General features: G+C 41.1%; 1 long non-coding RNA gene across 1 annotated transcript; it reads left to right on the top strand.

The window, feature by feature from the left end:
• Nucleotides 1-805: 805 nt before the first annotated feature.
• On the top strand, nucleotides 806-2,421 carry LOC139432969 (uncharacterized). Its single transcript, XR_011642537.1, has 3 exons — nucleotides 806-1,035; nucleotides 1,277-1,327; nucleotides 1,641-2,421. It is a non-coding gene; the product is annotated as an uncharacterized lncRNA (long non-coding RNA).
• The last annotated feature ends 11,366 nt before the right edge of the window (nucleotides 2,422-13,787 follow it).

The raw sequence follows: 13,787 nt of genomic DNA, 5'->3' as shown, positions 1-13,787 counted from the left end.
AAAACAGAAGTATTTTAAAATGTAATACACATATTTCAGCCCGTGAAAAGGTAATATAATACAATATTATACTCTATCGCCCTTGGTAGAAATGGTACGCTCCGCTTTGTTTCAGGAGAGGACGTCTTGTTTACGGATGTGACGGAGGGAAGTTTGTTTTTGAAAGATGAACAACCAATTGAACCGAACTAAACATTATTATCGCATCGCTCTAGTAGTATATGGTAGTGATGGCAAAATGAAGCTTTGAATGAAGCTTCGAACCACTTGGACAATTGTGTCGGAAATAGGTTAATTTCTCGAAGCTTCAGTTACAGCGACCTCTCCTGGCGAAGTGCAAGGCTGCAGTGGGTTTAACGTATCTTTGCCTTGAAAAATCACACACACACACACACACACACACACACACACACACACACACACACACACACACACACACACACACACACTTCTATTTGCAATTAAAGATTGATAATTGTGTGTATTGGGTTATTGAGAAGAGACTAGAGCAGGGGTGGGGAACCTTTTTCCTCTCAAGGGCCATTTCAATTTTTACAATATCCTCAGAGGGCCGTACAAGTTATTGACCTCTGCTTAAAAAAACTAAAATCACAGCCCATTCATTTCATTCTGTGCAAAGAAAAAGCAACCTCTTAATCCAGATATCTCACTATGACTCGCGTATGCATCATAGACTGTATATATAAATGGACGTAGGGTCCGTGACGTCACCCATAGGATTCTGCAGAGTTGCCGTGAAGCCCTTAGTAGGCGGAGTCGGCCACTAACGGCTCGACAGCGACGTCAGAGTCTAACTCCCGCCTTCTCCCGCCTGCTCCAAATAAGGGCAAAGAGGCGGTGCTGAGGCGGAGCCGAGGTGGGACAGGGCGGGACCTGCTGCCACCGAGCGTGACGTTCCAGACCTAGCTCAGGCTAAGAAGCTAAGCTAACATGCTCTATTCAGTATTAAGCTAACAACCTATGCTAACAACACAGCTTGCGGTCACTGCTCCTCGTTCCCGGCATATTCTGAAGGTAAGATACCCTGTAACTTTACAAAACTTGTTCTTTTGATTTAAATGTTCTTGAACCTACACAATACAATTGTTTTTTAAGTGCTTCACCGTTTTTCAAATATAAATGTCATTTGTAACTAAACTTTGTAAACTAGCAGAGATATGGCCAGTGTTGCGTGAATTAAATGTGATTAATGAAATATGACTGTAGAAAAAGAAAGGTGCTTTTATATTGATTAAACCATTTTTATGTATTTCAGCATTAAGAAAAATGAAGATGGCAACCTCCTCCACGCCAAACTGCACAACCTGTAAGTTGATGGTCCTGGCTTACTTTACATGACTTCAGATGGTTGACATTACACACAAACATACTATACATATACATGTGTGCACAATTGTAGATAAACAGCACACAGTATTTAAATATATATATATAAACTGTGTGCTGTTAATCTGTTTTTTGAGGTTTTGCTCTCTTGTTACTTTTAACCATACAGGTGTGATTTCATAGTTATTTTGCATGTTATTGTCAAAGGAACAAAATGAGAAACCCTTTATAATTGATTTGATATTCCTCATGATCTGAAGCATTTGTTGCTCTCATTTATTTTCCTCCCATAGTGACTGTATGGATAATCGGAGACAGCTATGTCCGGCATGGAGCCCAGAGAGCTACAGAGACCATCGGCAGCAACCTTGGCCTCGACCTGAGGGTGTGCTGGTTCGGTTGGGGTGGACTGCGCTGGAGAGGTGTCCTCCCTTTCTTTTCCTACTCCCTGCGAGGAAGAGCAGTCCCGGATGTCCTCCTCATCCACTGTGGCGGCAATGACTTGGGGGATGTGCCCAGTGTTCAGTTGCTGAACCAGATGAAGGAGGACCTGCACCAGCTTCACCATCGGCACCCTGGCATGAAGATCATGCTCTCCCAGATGAACCAGAGGTGCCGGTGGAGGGCTGGTGCAAATCCTGTCAAAATGGACAAGGCCCGGAAGTTTGTTAACAGTGTTATGGCTACTTTTGTTCATAGCCTAAATGGTGCCATTGTTGACCACTCCAACATTAGACATGACAGTCCTGGGCTGTTTTTGCGAGATGGAGTTAATTTCACCCCTAGGGGAAATGATATTTTTTGTAAAGTCACTAGCCAATTCCCTGAAAGACCACCTCCAAAGACTGTGAACTGCTAAAATGTCAGTATCACTGTTTTTGGATTTGGCCTTTAGAGTATGTATTCTAAGGCCCTTGCTAAGCCCAGACTGTCATGGCTAATGTTGAGTTAGATATTACATCTGTAGCCATAACACTGTTAACATGGCTGCTCTTCCTCTTCCCCACATCCCACCCCCCCCTCTTACCCCCAATGGACTCTGCAGCTCTCCAGGCCCATGCTGGGCATGGCTGTCTGTCAAACCTTTTATTTTGTATTTGTTATGATGTTTTTTGTTATTTTATTTGTTAAAATAATTATATATTTATGTAAATAAATTACATTCATATTTTCACTTCTTTTGTCTACTGCTTACTGAAAATGTTAGCTATCACATCCAAATGGGACTATCAAATGCAAGGATAAGCTTACCATACAATACAGAAAACATTACACATTAAGGCTCAAATCTTTTCCCAAGCCGGAGCAGTCTGAAAAGAGTCCCAAGTTTAAAAACACAAAATCTTGACAATGAATACTACACTGTCATTTGTCAGTGACAATGCAAACAACAGGAAGGTCTCCCCTAGTCCCATGTATGTTGGCATCAATGTCATAAGCATACCATAGAATGTAATTATGAAGTGCAACACCCACAATCCCTACAGGGTCGTGCCGTCACAGAAGATAATACCTTTTAGAGAGTTTCTAAATTGTTCAGTATGCAGATAAATATTTGTTTTACAATAGAACATTTTTTCTCTATAAATGTTCCCACATGTTGTGAGCATCTACTTTAAATCTTTTGTCAACAAATAAAAAACATCTTAATTTCCTTTAGGACAACATTTTGTTCATAACACCACTACATTAACAATAAGCATAGGAAAATGATAACTGTCAACATTTAAGATTGTGCTTTTACTCTTTATTTAATCAGATCTATTTACATTGAAAATGTGATAAATACACAAGCCACATTGAAAGTTACATCTTGCATTTTATGAAAAGTAAAGGTTTCGAATCATTGTATGACTTAAAGGCATAGTGGAAATCCGCGAATTTTGGGTTTAACTTATGTATTTTTATTAAAAATAAGCATAATAAACCATTTTTTTTTATTTCATGCGCCTAGTTTCATTTTATTTTCAATTTTACTGCTCCCGACCACGCCCTCTCAATGAAACGAAATACTTCGGGAATCTTCGGGTGATGACGAAAACAAAGGAAGACGGGCACAAACATTGGACGAGGCACGAGTATTTTATTATGTTTTCTGGCTGATTTAATGCATCATTAGCCTGTACCATTGTGTACAACGCCATTTATTGCCTGTCGATTAGGCGACCGGAGGCCTCGTCATCCGATAATCCGGTACACAGTGTCGAATGTGTACACTACAGTCATCATATAGACATGATAGACTAACAGTACTGTGAGTACAGCCTACACTTGACAGGCAGCCTGGCTAGCCTAGGATTAGGACCCTACTACGTCAAAAGACCGATTGGCTCTAGCTGTATATCATGCTAGTATACAATTCATTTAAATGTATTCATGTAATTAATGCCCATAAGGCTGTTACATATACAATAATAAATGTGACAAGATAATTTGTGAACCTGACCCTGGTATGTTATGAAATGTACCCTACATGCAGTCATCCTCGGCATAGCCATAGGCCTACAGTGCATGCATGCCAACTTTTGCAATATATAATATAGCGCCTAGCGTGAGCTATGCTTAGGGACCTACCAGTCAAGATTATTTGTGCGTAGGGGTGCATCATCTGGCGCCTGGTCCTGGTCATCCTCGCCATTGCCCATGCCGTGAACTAACTCCATCACCTCGGGCTCGAACAAATAAGGACGTAATGGTCCATCGTCTGGCTCAATATTCTCACCATCGTCGCTTACTGAACCGGATTCAGATTCAGTTCCTAAAACTACATTTTCGCAGGAAAGCCGAGAGGATGTTTCTGACTCGCTATCATCACTGGATACCTCGTACAATCCTTCTTCTTTGTCTGGTATATTTGCCCTTCCACGTTCATTCTGCATAGACGCCATGGTTTGTTGTTTCGTCTTCCTGAGTTTTCCTCACTTCCGGTTTGGCTGACTCGATCATTTCGTTTCTAAAAAAGTTCGGGGAAGCTGCAATAAAGTGCTTCTAACATGCGTAAGGCAATTATTATATTTTTTTTAATCAGGTGTGATTGTTTTGGTACGTAATTATGTTTGTATATAAGTTAAAACGAAACTATTTGGGGTTCAATTTCCACTATCCCTTTAAGTACACTACAAAATAAATTAAAGATGTGCAACAACTGTATCAGTAATTAAAATGATATAACTTATGCACAGGCTTGGGAGGGCTACTTGCCAAAAACACAACCAGTAACTTCATGTGAGTATCAAGATATAAAAGTAATGTAACGTGATAACTTTCTTTTGGTTTTGGATTACTTCAATATCAAATGTAATGCAAATAAACACAGGAGAGAAGAAATATGAATATGATTTTTTTACTTAAAATGTATAATATAATACCATAAAGCAGATTCAGGCAGTAGGTGTAGAGATTCACAATTAAAGTATTATCCTCCAGAACAGTACGGCTTCCAGAGAAGAGGTACCATTTGATCATTTTACAACAACCACTATCTGCTCTTTTTAGGTTTTGAATAAGATTGTAATCCTGAGTTTCCCTATTATTAAAAAAAGTAAAACTAATCCGATTACATCTCTTCCTATGTAACTAAGGATTACACTTTCATTTTTTTCTATACGATCTTGATTCGTGTTCGATGTAATCCATTACTATCTAAGCCAATACAAGTCATAACTTTTGGAAAATTGTCTCAAGTTATAAATTATGCCTTCAATCTCTTTCACGTGGAGAAGACATCCCATTGGCCGAGGCGTTGCAACTTCCCTCAAGCGTCCTACATGAAAGAAAGATCACATGTTAGAAATGTGTGCACAAACTATTCAGTATGACCCGTCTTAGTTTAAAGCCCAAGTGTAAGAGTGAACAGAGGCGGAGTCTGCCTGTTTTCCAATTTGTTTTGTTTGTTGGCTGCTGCTACCCAAACCAACACCCTCCTCACAAGCATTGACTGTTGGAATGTCATTATGCTCCACATGTGGAACAACAAAGGCTTCTTCAGGCGTGCCTTGTATCATAATGATATTGCTCTGATCAGCAGCAAGATTGTTTTCACCACTACCATGGTCTACATCTGCAACCTCCTCCTTGCTGTCAACAGTCGAACTAGGAGTGTCACTTACCTCGTCATTGTTACTCACCCTGCTTTTCCTTCCAGGCTGTTGTTCTTTGCCATTGGTGAAATAGAAAATGGTGGGCACTGCAGTGTTTTTCAGGCATCTCCTTCCCTAATAAAAATAATAAACAAAAACACATAAAATAACTTTTTGAGGTCTGTAGATATTCAACTTTCTTTTGAATAATGTTGTTTTAAATGTAAGAGTGCATTATAAAAGACAATAGAGGGCCAACATGTTAACTATGCAGTTAATCCATTCAACAATTACGTGTTTCCAAGATTCAGATTCAAAGGATTTATGTCATAGCACATAGGCTACAGTGTGGGAATGGCAATGAAAATCATCTGTCCCGAGCTCCTCCAACAATGCAACAGTTATATAAGACATAAAACAATAAAAGAAATTCAAAATTAAATTAAGAATAATAAATTAGTGCAGGCAGAAATCTATATACACGTAAATATAATAAGACATATGCAAGAACAGAATGTAAAGATAAATATTGTATAGTAAAATTAAATCTTTTTTTTTTTACAGTGATAGCTGTTAAGATAAATAAGTTATAAGATGACAACAGATGAATGAATGTTGCTATTAAAATAATGTAAAAAAAAAGGTAATATAATTCATCTGTTTTTAACATAGAGTATGTGGGGGAAATGGCAATTCTCTATCTATGATAAAGAGTCTTTGCATAAATTGAAGAGAAATGTGATGGTTTGCAAACAAATCGATTTCTATTTTTCTTTACTTAACTGGCAAAATCTTAATTTGGCCTTTAATAAAAAGAACATTACTCATCACTGATGTGCAAACTGTGCCATAGCAATTATTTAGCATTGTATAATGTATAACATGTATTTAATTAGTAACAACAATTTACACTCACAAATGGAACCAAGTTATTTTGTTTTAAAAAAAGGATCTGTACCCATGAGTCCGTGCTGAAGGGATGACTCTCAAAGTGTGCACTGCACAGGCGAGAAGAAACGTTGGGGGTCCATGTATTCCTCCGGATGTTCAGCACCCACTGGTCCAGCCTGTCTGGATCACCGAAAGGAAACCTGTATTCAAAAATACATGAAAACCGACCCAAAGACAACAGGAGGGTTAATGCCATATTCACTTAGTAACGCATGAACAACTTTTACAAATAGTTCTATATAGTCTGTGTTGGTAAATGTAATCTAGGTTGCACATTTCCTGCTGAAATACATGCATGGGCCTACCAAGTTACTGCGTGGCACTTTGGTTTTGATAAAACAGTGTAGTTCCACTATATAAACGTTACATTCATAATCAAACGAGACAATATGCAAGATAAATAGCTATTTGTTGTTATTCTTAATGCTTGTCATTCACACGTTAATAAAATAAAATAAGTACCGATACATAGCAGAACAATTGTGGCGATGTTCAGCTTAATAAGCCTTGTTCAACATCATTTCTTTAGCTAATACTATAGCGGGCTGCAGACGAACCAAGTCCGCGTTTCGCTGCATTCCTTGATCTCAGTTATAACGCCGGGCTCCGCTGCTGGCCGAAGCTAACGGAGTCGCAAAGGGTGAGCTACGGCTCCGGATAGCTTCGGCGGCGGACTCCGGCGGCCACCACTGGGATAATTGGGTCCCCTTTTAACATTTGCTCCCATTTAGCATTATGGGCGTCATAGCCATAGACTATAAAAGTCTTACCCAAGGCTGAATCATAAACTAAACTGTATATATATATATATACACACATGCATAAAGGGTTACGTCCTTAGCTAGCTACATAACAAGCTAAGCTAACAAGCACACAAACACCTGCTAACGGGGTTAACATGTATAATATTATCATTTTACTCACCGAAAAAAGCTGTGAGTAGACTTCTTGGAAGTTCTGTTAGTACATTCAAGCGCACAGCACGACATCTTAATTGTCTGGTATATCACCACGAACACGGCTAAAGCTAAAGGGTCAAGTACAGTACTATGACTAACTAACGTTGTAGCCTCTATGGTTGTAGCCTAGCAGAGTGGACAAGTTGCTGTTAGCTGACAGTGAGGCACGTATCTGTCAATCAAAGTGACCACGCCCTAATGCATGCACAAACTTTAAGACCTAATATAAATAAAAGGGTCGCGTTAGAAAACAATTCACTCACAGATCCATAATCATGAAGGTGGAATCTAACTATATCGATAATAAAATGTATGGAGCCAGGGAGAGAAACATATTTTTTTCCGCTATAAAGTTGGGCATTTTAACATGGGGGTCTATGGAAATTGCTCCTTTCTGCAGCCATCGCCTATCGGCCAATATATGAACTGCAGTGTGTGGCACTTCCGTATTGGCTTCCCGGCTCTTCCCCAGAGTTTGCCGCTTGGTATGCATGCATGTGCAGGGTGTGGCGTGCTCCCCTGGGAAGATTTTTTTTTAAATGTTGAAGTTAAAAGCATCAATCTGGTGCACTTTGAGAGCAACATTAGGAGATCTATGGACACATCTCTCAACACCCAAACACAACTGTAAGCAGATTTTCTTTTAATTTATGGATATTTGACAAATCACTCCCCTTTCAAACTGTATTCTTCTTTATTAATAACTGTCATATAGTATTTTATACCGGTTTACTTTATTCTCTTATTTTTTTTATAACTATAATGATCATATAAAGATGTGCCTTTACCTCACTGGTTGTAGAAAAAGCTTCTTATATTCGTTAGCATAGCTAGCTAACCAGATGCTAATGATAACAACACAGTTATTGACTGTCTGATCAGTATGACAGATGAGCAGATCGCCACTTGGCTTTCAACTAAAGACACAGACACGCAGAAACTGCGGCATGTGTATGGACCTTTATATATACAGTCTATGGTATGGACTTATCGGTACTGCAATTTCTGAAGTACTGTAGTGGCGTTCTGGTGCTCTCAGTCAGAACTGCACCCCTGTCAGTCGAGACATATACCACGTGATGACACGTTAGGCTCGTGTTGGGTTCAAGGACCCTGACCTTGGCCAGGAAAAACAGGCACTCGCTTGTTTAATTTTTTTGCGGTCTAGATTTCTTTAATTTTTTTATTTTTTGCGTGTGTTTATAAATTACCTCGAGGGCCGTACCAAATTGTCTCGCGGGCCGTATACGGCCCGGAGGCCGGAGGTTCCCCACCCCTGGACTAGAGAGTGCTGGACATTTTTTTGGGCTGAGAGGGCCTTTTATCAGTTATTAAAGTATTAAAGTTGAAAAGCAATGATTACAAGTTTAACTATTCCGGGCTTTGAACCAGCTGCGCGGAGGACATCGCCGCACCCTGGCCGCCGGCTCTATCCACTGGGCTATCTATTCCTTAGACAATTGAAGTGTTTTTAATTTTATATTACTCATTTTCTTTTTGTTCAGAGCTTCTCCACATTTCGAAGTGTTTCACGAGCCATAACGACCTATCTTTCTTCCTGGCTTGCTCTATAATGATCCAATTCAAATGCAATGCCAACAACAACTCAACAGCAACCCACACATTGCGCATTGTTTAGAGCGGTTATAAAGTGTTGACGCGCTCAAATTTGAAACTGTTTCAACCTGTCACCTGTCAGAATCGAGACGAGGCAGTGCATTGAATCGCGTGAATGGACCGTGAACCAGTCAAGTGATTCATTCAGGAAATGAAGCAGTTGCTGGTTCGGACGTCACATGTCACGTGACTTGAAGCAGTTGCTGCTTCGGACGTCACATGTCACGTGATTTGAAGCAAGCTTCGAAGGACTGCTTCTATGGAATAGGAAGTCCAGGGTTGAAGCTCCGTTCGAAGCTAGTATATGGTGCGTCCACACCGGACGCGATGCGAATATTCGAGTTTCACCCGCGGCTGCCAGCTGTGTTTAGTCGCATCATTCAAACAAGATGCGCTGGCTCGGGAGCTACAACTACAACAAAATGAACACATGTTACCGTGATTAAATTGCAATACACGTTTCTAAATTATGCCGAAGTAACAACATACTGATACCAGTTATTAAAAACCATGAATTAATGATTGACAAGTCTGCAGACACCTTTTTTTAATGCTTGTTTTCTGAATGGAGATTGAGTCGATCAGGCTAAGCTAACGTTGCTCATTCCACACTCATAACAACCGCAAGGTGAACCTCGAAAAGTCCTCTAGAAAAGAAATCCCGCTCCACAGAAGTGGAACTACACAATCTTTAGTTCATAAAAAAGAACGAGTCATGCTTAGCACCAAAAAAAAGTTTGTCGCTACAATTCCTGCCAATTCTTCTAGGCACGTATTTATTGGCTGAACTAGTCCCTTCAACGCGTAATAATATCTTGGTCCAAAGTAGTGCCACGGTTTGTCACGTGATCGTGCTACACCAATTGGGTAGCTGCATATTGTCAACAGAAGTGAAAGATGGCGACCGCCATGGTTTCATCGAGTAGCGGGGACGAGGAAAACGCACCAGAAAGTCTCATAAAGTCTAAATTATCAACACACAAACATTGTTACATGCATATTACGTCTGTGAAGCACGAAAAGGTTGATTATTTTGCCAATACAAGATGGAATACGTACAGGACAAGCTTACAACGGTGGCTCGGCTTGAAGGGGAGACTCGGAACGTGGTGGCTGAAAACCACAAGTTTAACAACCACTGTTGATGTTGTTGAAGACCTGCAGTGTGATCATGAGGAATGTGACACACGGGTGTTTTTACATGACAGCACCAATCAGCCGCTCCGCCCAGCTGTGGCTGCGGATCACGATCACCTGACACCAATCAATTATACTCCATTACATGTCCTTATTCTGTTTTGTACTGTTTTCTATGTCATACCTTTTTATATTTGTAATAAATCTCGTTTTTATGGTTCATCAGTGTTGTTTTCATTTGTGGAGGGATGAATGAGTAAATCAATTAATCAATGGACATTGGTATAAGTAAGGCAAGGCAAGTTTATTTATATAGCACTTTTCAACACAAGGCAATTCAAAGTCATTAAAAAGAAAAGCTAATAAAAGAAACATTAAAAGAAAAAATACATGGATAAAAGTTACAGTGCAGTCAATTAAACATTAAAAGAAAAAAGTACATGGATCAAAGTTACAGTGCAGTCTAAGATATGAATAGTTCAATTAAAAGCAGCGACAAAAAGAAAAGTCTTCAGCCTGGAAGTACTGCATGTTATTGATCTAAATTACTTAACGTAACAAGTTAACCTTCTTCTTGGACGCAGCTATGTATGAAATCAAGTCATTTTAAGAGTGCATTTAACGTGTACAGGGTAACAACAGACAGACAAAAAGTCCTCAGTCTAATGGAATAATCCACGAGCTCAGCCAATGAACCTAGCGATGCGAACATGGTAGTCCAGGAATGATAGTTTGATACATTTGAGTTTGATATACTTTATTAATCCCCGTGGGGAAATTGTTTGTAGCTGGAGTTGGCTGATAAATGCTGCTAGTCAATGTTGATTTGATGGTCAACTCTGTTCCCAGATAGTAAAACCTCTCACAAATACCACGTATATAACGCAAATACCTCGGACTTAGTGATGTATTAAGACATATGACAAAACATGACATAAAACAAGCATACAGCACTGTTTAGAATCCATTTGGTCTGGTTTAGCGCAACCATGGCCCTTTCTCATTTCTCGAACTCCCCTCCTCGACTCCCCTCCTCGACTCCTATCCTCGATACTTAGTCCCGCCCACAGGAGATGCGAGCGGAGGAGCCGAGGAGGGGAACCGAGGAGAGAGGAGGGGAAGCAGCAGGTGGTTAGAGAAATGAGAACTCCTCTCCTTTGAGCGGTCATTTTAAAGAGACGCCCATTAATGATGACAGGAGGCACAGCAGCCCTCTGTCTGATGGACACATGTGTTCAAGACCACTTATATATTTACTTTGATTCATTCACAGTGCGGTGTCATGAGACAATAACAGGCTACAGATGCGGACACGCACACACACATATATGTGTATATATTTATATAAATAAATACAATTTCAGAATCAAACAGAGCACTCTCATAATAACGTAACACAATCAGAGACTGGATATATCCCCCCCCCCCCCCCCCCTCTCCCCTCTGGTCGCTACAATGAGGAAAATAAATTACGGGCCAAAAGTTGTATTTACAAGTATTACAAGTAAGCAGAGGACACCAAACTAACTGAGACCTGTCTGTCCGCTGCATCTACGCACACACTGTACCACACACACCTACACACTGTACCACACACACACACACACACACACACACACACACACACACACACACACACACACACACACACACACACACACACACACACACACACACACACACACACACACACACACACACACACACACACACGCACATACAGTTCCTAAAACAGGCTACAGCCGTTGTGTATTTTATTGTGAAGCACTAAATGGTTTTAGAAAAATATCGACTCTTTGTAGATATCTACTAAACTAAAGCAAATAAAGAGAGTAGGTATACTGAGTGATATATATTGTACACACTGCTCTGCTTTCTGCACCTCACAGCTGTTCTCACTGTAAACATCGCGTCGCGATGAAAGCAGTTTCTAAAATAATATCCAGGGGATGCATGCAGAGCTGTCATTGGCTGAGATAAGTCCGGCCGTGCGTCACGACTCTTTGAAACATCTCTGTTCCCGGAAATGCATCCGCGAAGGAGCCGTAGAGGACCCATCAGTGTATCCTCGGTTAGAGCTCCTCCAGAGAGCCTCCTCGACGCTCGATCCTCGACGTGCATTTAGGCCCAATCCCAAACCACTCCCTCGACCCTACCCCTCCGTGATGGAGTGCACTCCGTCTGTAGCCACACTCGCAGCTCAACGAGGCTCCCTCCTGTCAGATGGAGGGAGTAAATACAGCAGCAAGCTTTGGGACGGGCTCCCCTCTCTCCGGCAGAAACAGGAAATGCCGAAACTGTATCTAACAACGGTTTAAAATCAGCATCTCTTAGACAAAAAGTTTAAATGAATAACTCAAATAAAACTCCAAACATCTTTCATTGTGTTTCAAAGCTCTTTTAGTTTTAAACCTGATGTTTATAAGCTTCTTAATTTTTGCAACGGTCTGTAAATATACAACTTTATAATAAAATGCACACATTTACCTTTTTCTAGACTAAACACAGGTTTGATCCTAAGTTAAAAACATATGAGGTCATCATGAGGTTGTTAACATTGCAGTTTATCAGTGGATATTTGCTGGAACTACTTCTACACAGCGTGTTTCCTGACGGACACACACAGCGTGACTCCGGTCAGGTAGAGACCTGTCTCCAGTCAGCACCGATGCAGACTCGCTGTTTGAGGGATTGATAGCCCACTCCCCCTCCACACCGCTCCACACTCGTTGCTTTGGAACAGCACTCAATATGGCGGAGCCTCCGCGTGAATGCGCAAACGGAGGGGTAGGGTGTAGGGGTAGGGTGTAGGGGGCGGTTTGGGAATGGGCCTTAGAGAAATGGGATGTCCTTCAACATGGCGCGCTAAAATTCATTTCCGGGTCACTACCGGAGGACAGAGGAGTCGAGGAGTCGAGGAGGGGGATTTGATGAAATGAGAAAGGGCCCAAGTAGGCGGCCATCTTTAACTTCTGTTGACAATGCAGCTACCCAATTGGTGTAGCACGATCACGTGACGAACCGTGGCACTACTTTGGACCAAGATATTATTACGCTTGGAAGGGACTAGTTCAGCAAATAATTACGTGCCTAGAAGAATTGGCAGGAATTTTAGCGACGAACTTTTTTTTGGTGGATAAGCATGACTCGTTCTTTTTTATTAACTAAAGATTGTGTAGTTCCACTTCTGTGGAGCGGGTTGAAACGATAACAGGGTTCACCTTATGGCCTAAACGGCCTACATACATAAATAAACCAGCGACTGTATTCGCCATGACACAGACAGTCCGTAGTTTGTTCTTCTTTAACTTTTGTCAGGGGCGGATCTATCGGGGTGGCATGGGGTGGCAACTGCCACCCTAAACAATAGCCTTGGCACCCCAGCTGCCACCCCAGTTGGCATCTTTGTTTTGAAAGAAAAGTTGTGGCTCATCGGACATTTATGAGAGAAAGTCTCTAATGTCCGAGTGCAAATGAATGCAGCACAAGTTGCACGTCATGTAACCCCTCCCCCGGTCCTGGCGCGAGAGTGGAAATATGATTGGTGGCGAATTCACTTGAACGGGGGACGGTGCAAAACGAGAACCTTTCGGACCCAAACACTGAAGGAATGAGGTAGTTGCGGTCTACAATGACAGAGAAGAGAATGTCAAGTTTGGCTGTACTCAGCATTGAATCAAAACGCACTACAGCTGTT

This window comes from Pseudochaenichthys georgianus, chromosome 23 (genome assembly GCF_902827115.2).
Source record: "Pseudochaenichthys georgianus chromosome 23, fPseGeo1.2, whole genome shotgun sequence".
NCBI classification, from domain to species: Eukaryota; Metazoa; Chordata; class Actinopteri; order Perciformes; family Channichthyidae; genus Pseudochaenichthys; species Pseudochaenichthys georgianus.
Note: the sequence above shows the minus strand (reverse complement) of the source record. Positions and strands in the feature narration are given on the sequence as shown.